Source organism: Triticum aestivum, chromosome 5D (genome assembly GCF_018294505.1).
Source record: "Triticum aestivum cultivar Chinese Spring chromosome 5D, IWGSC CS RefSeq v2.1, whole genome shotgun sequence".
Lineage (NCBI taxonomy): Eukaryota > Viridiplantae > Streptophyta > Magnoliopsida > Poales > Poaceae > Triticum > Triticum aestivum.
In genome coordinates, this window is record NC_057808.1 from 442,937,279 (window position 1) to 442,946,931 (window position 9,653).

Genomic DNA, 9,653 nt, shown 5'->3' on the forward strand with positions numbered 1-9,653 from the left:
TCCTTGGATCAAGTTGAGGAGATCAAGAAAAAAGTGATGCATTAAAAGTGAGTAGTGAGGGATCTGTGGCTCCAATACTCAATGATCTAACTAGTGAGGAAAAGATGAAGGCTGTTTTGGAAGCAGTAATTAAAAAATTGCAATTCATTGAAGAAGAAAAAGCTAGACAATCTGCTCTTTGGGCTATAGAGAAGTAGAAGCTCCAAGAGCTTGAAGCTGATAAAAAGAAATTAGAAGCTGACCTACGAAAGTAGCAGATGATACTTCAACAACGTGTGCAGGAATTCATTTGGAGATAGGTGTTAGACCAGGAATTTGCTTGAGGGAGTCCTGGACTAAGGGGTCCTCGGGTGTCCGGCCCGTTATCCATGGGCCGGACTAGTGGGCTGTGAAGACATGAAGACCGAAGACTCTATCCATGCCCGGATTGGACTCTCCTTGGCGTGGCAGGCAAGCTAGGCGACCAACTATGAAGATTCCTTCTGATGTAACCGACTCTATGTAACCCTAGATCTCTCCGGTGTCTATATAAACCGGAGGGCGTAGTCCGGAAAGGATATACTCATTACCATACTCATACAGGCTAGACTTCTAGGGTTTAGCCATTACGATCTCGTGATAGATCAACTCTTGTAACACTCATATTCATCAAGATCAATCAAGCAGGAAGTAGGGTATTACCTCCATAAAGAGGGCCTGAACCTGGGTAAACATAGTGTCCCCTGTCTCCTGTTACGATCGACTTTAGACGCACGGTTCGGGACCCCCTACCCGAGATCCACCGGTTTTGACACCGACATTGGTGCTTTCATTGAGAGTTCCATTGTGACGTCGACGAAAGGTTCGATGGCTCGCCTTGTCCTTAAAGACAACATCACCTCCGGGGGAGTCCTGGCCCCAGGCCAAACCCTCCGGCTGGGCGGCTTTACCATGATTGCCCGTTCGGCCGTTGAGCCGATGATGACCTCTCGGGCCATCGAAAAACCCCTCCGCATCAACTCCGAACACTCCAAGCAGATGGATCCGGTAGAGTTTTCGTCCTTGAACGAGCTCCTAGATCGCATCGCCGCTTTGGGAATCGCTATAGATTACGATCGGATCGGGCCTAAAACCGATCAAGGAGAGATTAAAACTCCACTGGTCACCCACCAGATAGCGGTAGTCGAGGAGCAGGACGGCGAGTATTCTTCTATATTGAAGACGGACTATGTCCGGATCGCTGATCTGGAAGAACCGGATACCCACCAGCGAAAGGATGCGACCATCCCTCCGAACATAGAATCGGACGGCAGTCCTAAACAATCAGAAGATACTCCGGGACCCGGACTGTTGAGTCCGAAAGGTCTTCAGACTCCGGGTAGTCGGTCGGGTCAGGGTTCGGATTTAATTCCACCCACCCACCCGGACATAGACACTCTCATGAGCATCAACAGTCTCAGGAAACGGTCCACCACTTCTGGGTCAGATTCCTCCTTGTCAAAGATAAGGTAAAAGATTGCCGCGATGAGGACGCGATATCAGCGTTCTGCAACAACTGCGCGGACGAAGGTATCCTTAACGCTATCAATTGCCGCCGCATGCTAAAGTTCGCTGACTTAGCAACTATCGTACAAAAGTACATCGCGATGGAAAGTGCCTGGAAAACTCAGGCAACTTGCTGGGAACCGTCGGTCCCAACTCAACTCCTCCTACAGGCGAGGAGGGCGCACCCCCATGGCACGCCCAGTCCAACAGTCAAGAAACATAAGCCCATTACACGGCACGGCACCGTTCTGGAGGGATGGCTCGATGGCCCATGCAAAATACACACGGCACCAGATACCGTGGCAACCCACAGCCTTGGAGCTTGTTGGATACTCGAGCAGGTAGCCAAGAGCGGCGAGGACATCCTTATCAAGGACACCCCAGAACAGCACCCTCCAGAAAACGACGACACAAGAGTATTGACGGTCTTCGAGACATTCGCTTCTAACAACAAACGCAAAAGGGCACTTCGCGACCTCGCCGAAGTCTGCCAAATCGCTGCAATAAACCCTTGGAACGACACGGCTATAACATTTAATGCCGGTGACGAACCGAGGTACAGGACAGTCCGAGTGCCAGCCGCATTAGTCCTCAGTCATATCGTGGACGGGTTTCGACTTACTAAGGTCCTCATGGACGGCGGCAGCGGACTAAATCTCATTTACGAGGACACACTCCACAAAATGGAAATAGACAGGAGCCGCATCAAGCAAAGTAGCACAACCTTCCGCGGAATCATTCCCAGCCGGGAGGCACGGTGCGCGGGCAAAATCACACTTGACGTGGTATTCGGCACGCCGGAGAATTATCAGTCCGAAGAAATCACTTTCCAAGTGGCCCCTTTCAGCAGCGGATACCACACCCTGTTGGGGCGGGATGCTTTTACACGCTTCCAAGCTATACCTCATTACGGGTATATGAAGCTCAAAATGCCCGGACCAAACGGCATAATCACTCTCGTCAGTGATCCGGACATAGCACTCCGCGCTGAAAACAGAACCGCATCCTTGGCCCTTGAGGCGCTATCCGAAGCCCTCGCGGCCGAAGAGTTAACTGCACTGCGCTCCACGGTGGACAGGGACGATGTGATACTCGACAAACGCCCAAAATCCACCTCCTTCAAACCAACAGAAGAAATAGTCAAATTCCAGGTCCACCCAACGGACCCCAAGAAGACAGCATCTATCGGAGCACAACTGAACCCAAGAGTTGACGCCGCACTACGAGAATTCCTGCGCGAAAACTGGGACATATTTGCCTGGCACCCTTCGGATATGCCAGGGATCCCACGCAAGCTGGCCGAACATAGCCTCAATATATTAAAGGGATTTAAACCGGTCAAGCAAACACTGCGGCGCTTTTCCGAGCCCAAGCGACAAGCCATGGGGGAGGAGCTGGCCAAACTTATCGAAGCCGGATTCATTAGAGAAATCAAACATCTGGACTGGCTGGCAAACTTGGTGATGGTACCAAAGAAGGACAAATCCTGGCGCATGTGTGTCGATTTTAAAGACCTCAACAAGGCTTGCCCTAAGGATCCCTTCCCCCTTCCCCGCATTGATCAAATCATTGACGCCACCGCAGGACACGATTCACTATGTTTCCTCGATGCATATTCCGGATACCATCAAATCAAAATGAAGGAGTCCGATCAAGCTGCAACAGCATTTATTACCCCATATGGGCCATTCTGCTTCAACACCATGCCCTTCGGGCTCAAGAACGCCGGCGCCACATACCAACGTATGATTCAAGCCTGCCTGGAGAAGCAGATCGGCAAGACAGTAGAAGCTTACGTCGATGACGTCGTCATCAAAACTAGGCACGTCGAAAAACTAATAGACGATTTACGTCTTACATTCGACAACCTCCGTGCGTATGACATTAAACTCAACCCGGAAAAGTGTGTCTTAGGTGTCCCCGCGGGAAAACTGCTGGGCTTCATCGTCTCCAATAGAGGGATAGAAGCAAACCTAGCCAAAATCCGAGCCTTATCACAGTTGGCCACGCCAATCGACCTCAAACAAGTCCAAAAACTAGCTGGTTGCGTGGCAGCGTTAAGCCGCTTTATCTCCAGATTAGGAGAAAAGGCACTGCCACTCTATCGCCTCTTACGGCGCACCGATAACTTTGAATGGACAGACGCGGCGACTGCTGGACTGGAGGAAATAAAGGCCCTCCTAGCAAGCAACCCAATCCTGGCCTCACCAAACGCTGGCGAACCCATGTTGCTATACATATCGGTAACACATCAGGTGGTGAGCGCCGTGCTCGTCGTCGAAGAGAACAGGACAGACACAAATTCCCACTTCAGAAACCAGTATACTACGTATCTACTGTCCTCACACCATGCAAATCCCGGTACCCCCATTATCAAAAGATAGCATACGCGGTCTTCATGGCATCCCGAAAGCTATGACACTACTTCCAGGAGTGTTCAATCACGGTGGCTTTTGAAGTCCCGCTCAATGACATAATAAACAACTGCGACGCCACGGGACGGATAGCCAAATGGGCCATAGAGCTACTTCCATTTGACATAACATACAAGCCACGTCGAGCCATCAAATCCTAAGTACTGGCTAACTTCGTTGCCGAATGGACAGAGGCCAAACTCCCTAAAGAGTACGGCGCATATTCCAATTGGGTTATGTATTTTGACGGCTCCAAAATGCTGGCGAGGCTAGGAGCGGGAGTCGTGTTAACATCCCCCACTGGAGATGTCGTCCAGTATGTACTCCAAATACTATACACAGACTCCAACAATGCAGCCGAATACGAGGCCCTATTGCATGGCCTTCGGATGGCCGTAACCATGGGCATACAATGCCTAGAGGTGTGCGAGGATTCAAACCTCGCAATATCTCAAATAAACGGAGACTTTGACGCCAAGGATCCAAAGATGGCAGCTTATCGTAATACCGTCTTAAAAATATCGGCCCGGTTCGAAGGGCTCGAATTTCATCATGTCGCCCGGGAAAGCAATCAAGCAGCGGACGTCCTTGCTCGCATCGGCGCCAAGCGCGACCCTGTCCCACCCAACATTTTCCTGGAAAGGCTTTTCAAGACATCCGTGGTATGGCAAGGGGAGGGCGGCAACAACAGTCCAGATCCGAACACAACCTCAAATCCCGAACATACAAACAGTACCGGGGGCTCGGCCACCAAAATAACACTGTCGGCCCATCTCATTATGGCAGTCATTGCCCCATGGACCGAACCCTTCTTGGCCTACATTAATAGGAAGGAGCTTCCCGAAGACCAGAATGAGGCTCGCCGCATAGTTCGGCGTTCGAAGGTCTACAAGGTTCACGACGGAGAGCTCTACAAGAAAAGTACTACCAGAGTACTTCAAAGATGTATCTCCGAGGAAGAGGGGCGGCAGCTTTTAGCGGAAATTCATGCCGGTCTCAGCGGACACCATGCCGCCGCTCGGGCCCTTGTTAGCAAGGCCTTCAGCACTGGGTTTTATTGGCCGACAGCCCAAGCAGACGCGCAGGACCTCGTCCAACGTTGCGTCAGATGCCAACTCTTCGCCAACCAAAGCCATATGCCCCCAACTGCCTTACAAACTATCCCCATTACTTGGCCTTTCGCGGTCTGGGGACTGGATATGGTTGGCCCCTTAAAGGGGGAAGCCATAAGAAAAAATATTTGCTGGTCATGGTGGACAAATTCACTAAGTGGATAGAGACTAAACCTGTCAAAACGACTAAGTCCGTCCCGGTGATAGAATTCATATCCGGCATTGTGCACCGTTATGGTGTCCCACACAGCATCATCACCGACAACGGCTCTAATTTCACGGCCGACGAGGTAAAAACCTGGTGTACTAATCTTGGCATTAAACTCGATTACGCCTCCGTCTACCACCCGCAAACCAACGGTCAGGTTCAACGAGCCAATGGTCTTATTATGAGCGGCATCAAGCCCAGACTAGTGCGGTCTCTGAAAGAATCAGACAAGCACTGGGTTGAGGAGCTCGACTCCGTACTCTGGGGGCTGCGGACCACGCCCAACCGTACTACCGGATACACACCTTTCTTCATGGTGTATGGCGTAGAGGCTATTTTGCCCTGCGATATTATTCATGACTCACCTCGAGTGCGTATGTACGAAGAGAGAGAAGCCGAGCTAGATCGGCAGGACAACCTTGATGCCCTGGAGGAGGATCGCGACGTCGCAAAGGCCCGTTCAACATTTTACCAACAGCAGGCTCAAAGATATCAAAGCAGAGAAGTACGGGCCAAGACTTACAACGTTGGCGAACTCGTTCTACGCCTGCCAGAGAAGAAAAAGGACAAACTCAAGCCCAAATGGGAGGGTCCCTTCATAATTGACGAAGTTCTCACCGGAGGAGCGTACCGTCTTCGTGATGCATCAGACAATCGCCTCGAGCCGAACCCCTGGAACGCGGCCAGACTCTGAAGATTCTATGCCTAGCGCCGAACTCCTTGTTCGTCTCCTTCTCCCCTATAGTTTCCATTATTTTTCCTCTCTTTTCCGATTACTTTTTCCTTTCTCGCTTTAAAGCTTTGGTACGGCTAGACCGCACACCTCTGACACATACATATTTAAAATATGTATGTCCATTATACCTGGGGGCTTCTTGGACATAAGCTTTTTATTATTATTCCTCGAGCATCAAGCTCTTCACATATGAGTTCTTCCATATGTACCTTTTGTTCGCCACTATATGCATCGATATGACTTAAGTTTTGGCCAAGCTGAGTTGCCTGGCTCCTGTGCCTATGCCCTACGTTCCCGTTAGTTCGGCTAGGGCATAAAGGGAGCACCTCTGCGATTATTACTGCCGGGTCATCCGGATGTGTACCTCAGACTGGGTGAAGCCGAAAGCTAGCATTCTTAAGGGAATATTCGGTCGGTGAATTAAAGACGTTTTTGCATTTACTCCATTGCGAACCCCCAGAAGTTACATACACTGTGATTTTTTCCATCACAGTTCGGACATGTACATTAGTACATGCACACCCAGGGAAAGGAACCCTTAACGGAACTATTCTCTCTGGAAGATGTTTCTTACGATCTCAATGTAATATAACATAACTAGCAGGATACAACTTGTCTTTTCAAGCAACTATGACCCCGACGCCTAGTTTTCCAGGCATACCCCGGTCTATTCGGCCGCGAGGGTATTCGAAAACACTCCGCATCCTCGGGTCCGGAGGTTGAAGCAAAAAGGTCTGCCATGACAAATGCTATACAATTCAGCTAGAATTACACAGGGTAAGGAAAGTACATAGTCACTTGGACTCAAACACTTCCTCCTCTATACCGTCCAACAGGCGGTCCAACTTACAATCCTGTTGGGAATATTTGGCGGCCACCTCTACTTGGTCATATGCTAAACTAACGGGAATTTCTTCCCCATTTGACCCTAGCGGTCCAACCCGGGCCATGTGATTCGGATCCAGCTTGGTATATCGCGTTTTCAGCATGGCCCAGGCTTCTCGTGCACCCTCCCGGCAGGCCGATAACTTCCATAATCGAATACGCCACCGCGCTCCCTTGAACAGCTCTACAAGCTCCTTCATACTTCCTGGAGGGGAGGCGGATGGCCATAATGCCTTGGCAACACTCCGCATGGCTAGCCAAGCATGCTCGTGAACTTGCGACAACCTTTGCAGCAGATCACTTGATGATCCGGACACCTCCTCTTCAGGACGGCCCATCATTATGCTTGCAATCATAACCATATTAGTTCCATTTATCTCCGAACTACTTTAAAAATAGTTCAGACACATACTGAATATGCCGCCCCGCAGCTTCTTGTTCTCCTTTACGGAATCGGCTAGCTGGGCCCGCACATCCTTCAGCTCTTCGCCCAGCTGGGTCTTGCAATCCTGGAGTTGGTTTTTCTCAACAATGACCTGCTTCAGCACACGTTCGGCCGTAGCATGTAGCCTTTTGGCTTCTTGTTCATTCGCAGGAATTCATTTGTGCAGGAATTCATTTGGAGATAGGTGTTAGACCAGGAATTTGCTAACTTAGTCAACGAAGAAAATATTGGAGATGGGTCTGGAAGGAAATGGTGAGGAATCAGAAAATACATGGAACCTGTAGACTACAATGAGAGTCAGGAATGTGTTGAGAGATTTAGAGATAAAGTAGTCAAGAGTTAGGGGTGGCCTCGGGTTCTGAAGAAGGTGCTGAAAAAGAAGGGGTCCCCAGAAGATGTCCTCATATGAAGATCAACGACCAAAGAAAATTATGGCATGGATGCTGATACGTACTTCGCCATCTAACAGATCTTTGTAGCACATGATTGTTGTAGTTAGTGTTAATTTGGTTGCTCTATTGAAATGATTGACCGTAATTTGGATATTATTGAAAAATTTAGGATTAACTTTTCTTTAGAAGATCATTAATAGAGAAAATAATATAAATGGAAATCCTAGCTCACTAAGCCGTATTACGACTTGTGAAATTCTCTGGATGAGCCCTGCTCTCATAATGAATGATACGTCTCCGTCGTATCTATAATTTTTGATCGTTTCATGCCAATATTATACAACTTGCACATATTTTTGGCAACTTTTTATATGATTTATTGGACTAACATATTGATCTAGTGCCTAGTGTCAGTTCCTGTTTTTTCATGTTTTTTGTTTCGCAGAACATCCATATAATACGAAGTACAAATGCAATAAAAATTTACGGAGAATTATTTTGGAATATATGTGATTTTTGGGAGTTGGAATCACCGCAAACGGAGGCCCACACAGCCCACAAGACACCAGGGCACGCCAGAGGCCCTTGGCGCGTGGTGGTGGGTTGTGCCCTCCTCGAATGTCGGTTGGAGCTCTACTTCTGGCGCGAGGAAGCTTATATCTGGAAAAAAATCGTGTTAAAACCTCAGCGCAATCGGAGTTACGGATCTCCCGGAATATAAGAAACGGTTTTAGGCCAGATCAGAGGAACGCGAAATAGAAGAGAACAGAGAGGGAGATCCAATCTCGGAGGGGCTCCCGCCCCTCCGCCACCATGGAGACCATGGACCGGAGGCGGAACTTTCCTCCCATCTAGGGGGGAGGCCAAGGAAGCAGAAGAAGGAGGGGGGCTCTCTGCCCCTCGCTTCCGGTGGCGCCGGAGTGCCGTCGGGGCTAGGATCGTGACATCGATCTACATCAATAATCTTGTTACCGTCAACACCAACTCTCCGTCCCTCTATGCAGCGGTGTAACACCCCTTCTCTCTGCTGTAATCTCTACTTAAACATGGTGCTCAGTTCCATATATTATTTCCCAATGATATTTGGCTATCCTATGATGTTTGAGTAGATCCGTTTTATCCGATGGGTTAATCATGATCTTGGTTGATATGATTGTATATTTTATTTATGGTGCTGTCCTACGGTGCCCTCCGTCTCGCACAAATGTGAGAGGCCCTCGCTGTAGGGTGTTGCAATATGTTCATGGTTCGCTTATGGTGGGTTGCGAGAGTGACATAAACTTAAACCTGAGTAGGTGGGCTATGACATATGGGAATAAAGAGGACTTGATACTTAATGCTATGGTTGGGTTTCACGACCTTAATGATCTTTAGTAGTTGCGGATGCTTGCTAGAGTTCCAATCATAAGTGCATATGATCCAAGTAGATAAAGTATGTTAGCTCATGCCTCTCCCTCATATAACATTACAAGAATGATTACCGGTACTTGTTATCGATTGCCTAGGGACAAATAACTTTCTTGTTGACACAAACCCTTTTACTAAACACCTAACTTTTATTATCTTGCAAAGTACTTCTAGTTTTATTCTTGCAAAGTAGTTCTAGCATCACTCCTACAAATTAGTTTCGTACTTGTTTCCGGTAAAGCAAACGTCAAGTGTGCGTAGAGTTGTATCGGTGGTCGATAGAACTTGAGGGAATATTTGTTCTGCCTTTAGCTCCTCGTTGGGTTCGACACTCTTATTTATCGAAGAAGGCTACAAACGATCCCCAATACTTGTGGGTTATCAAGACCTTTTTCTGGCGCCGGTGCCAGGGAGCAATAGCGCGGGTGAATATTCTCGTGTGTGCTTGTTTGCTTTATCACTAAGTAGTTTTTATTTTCTGTTCTAAGTTGTTCTGTATCTTTAGTTACGGATATGGAACATGAAACACC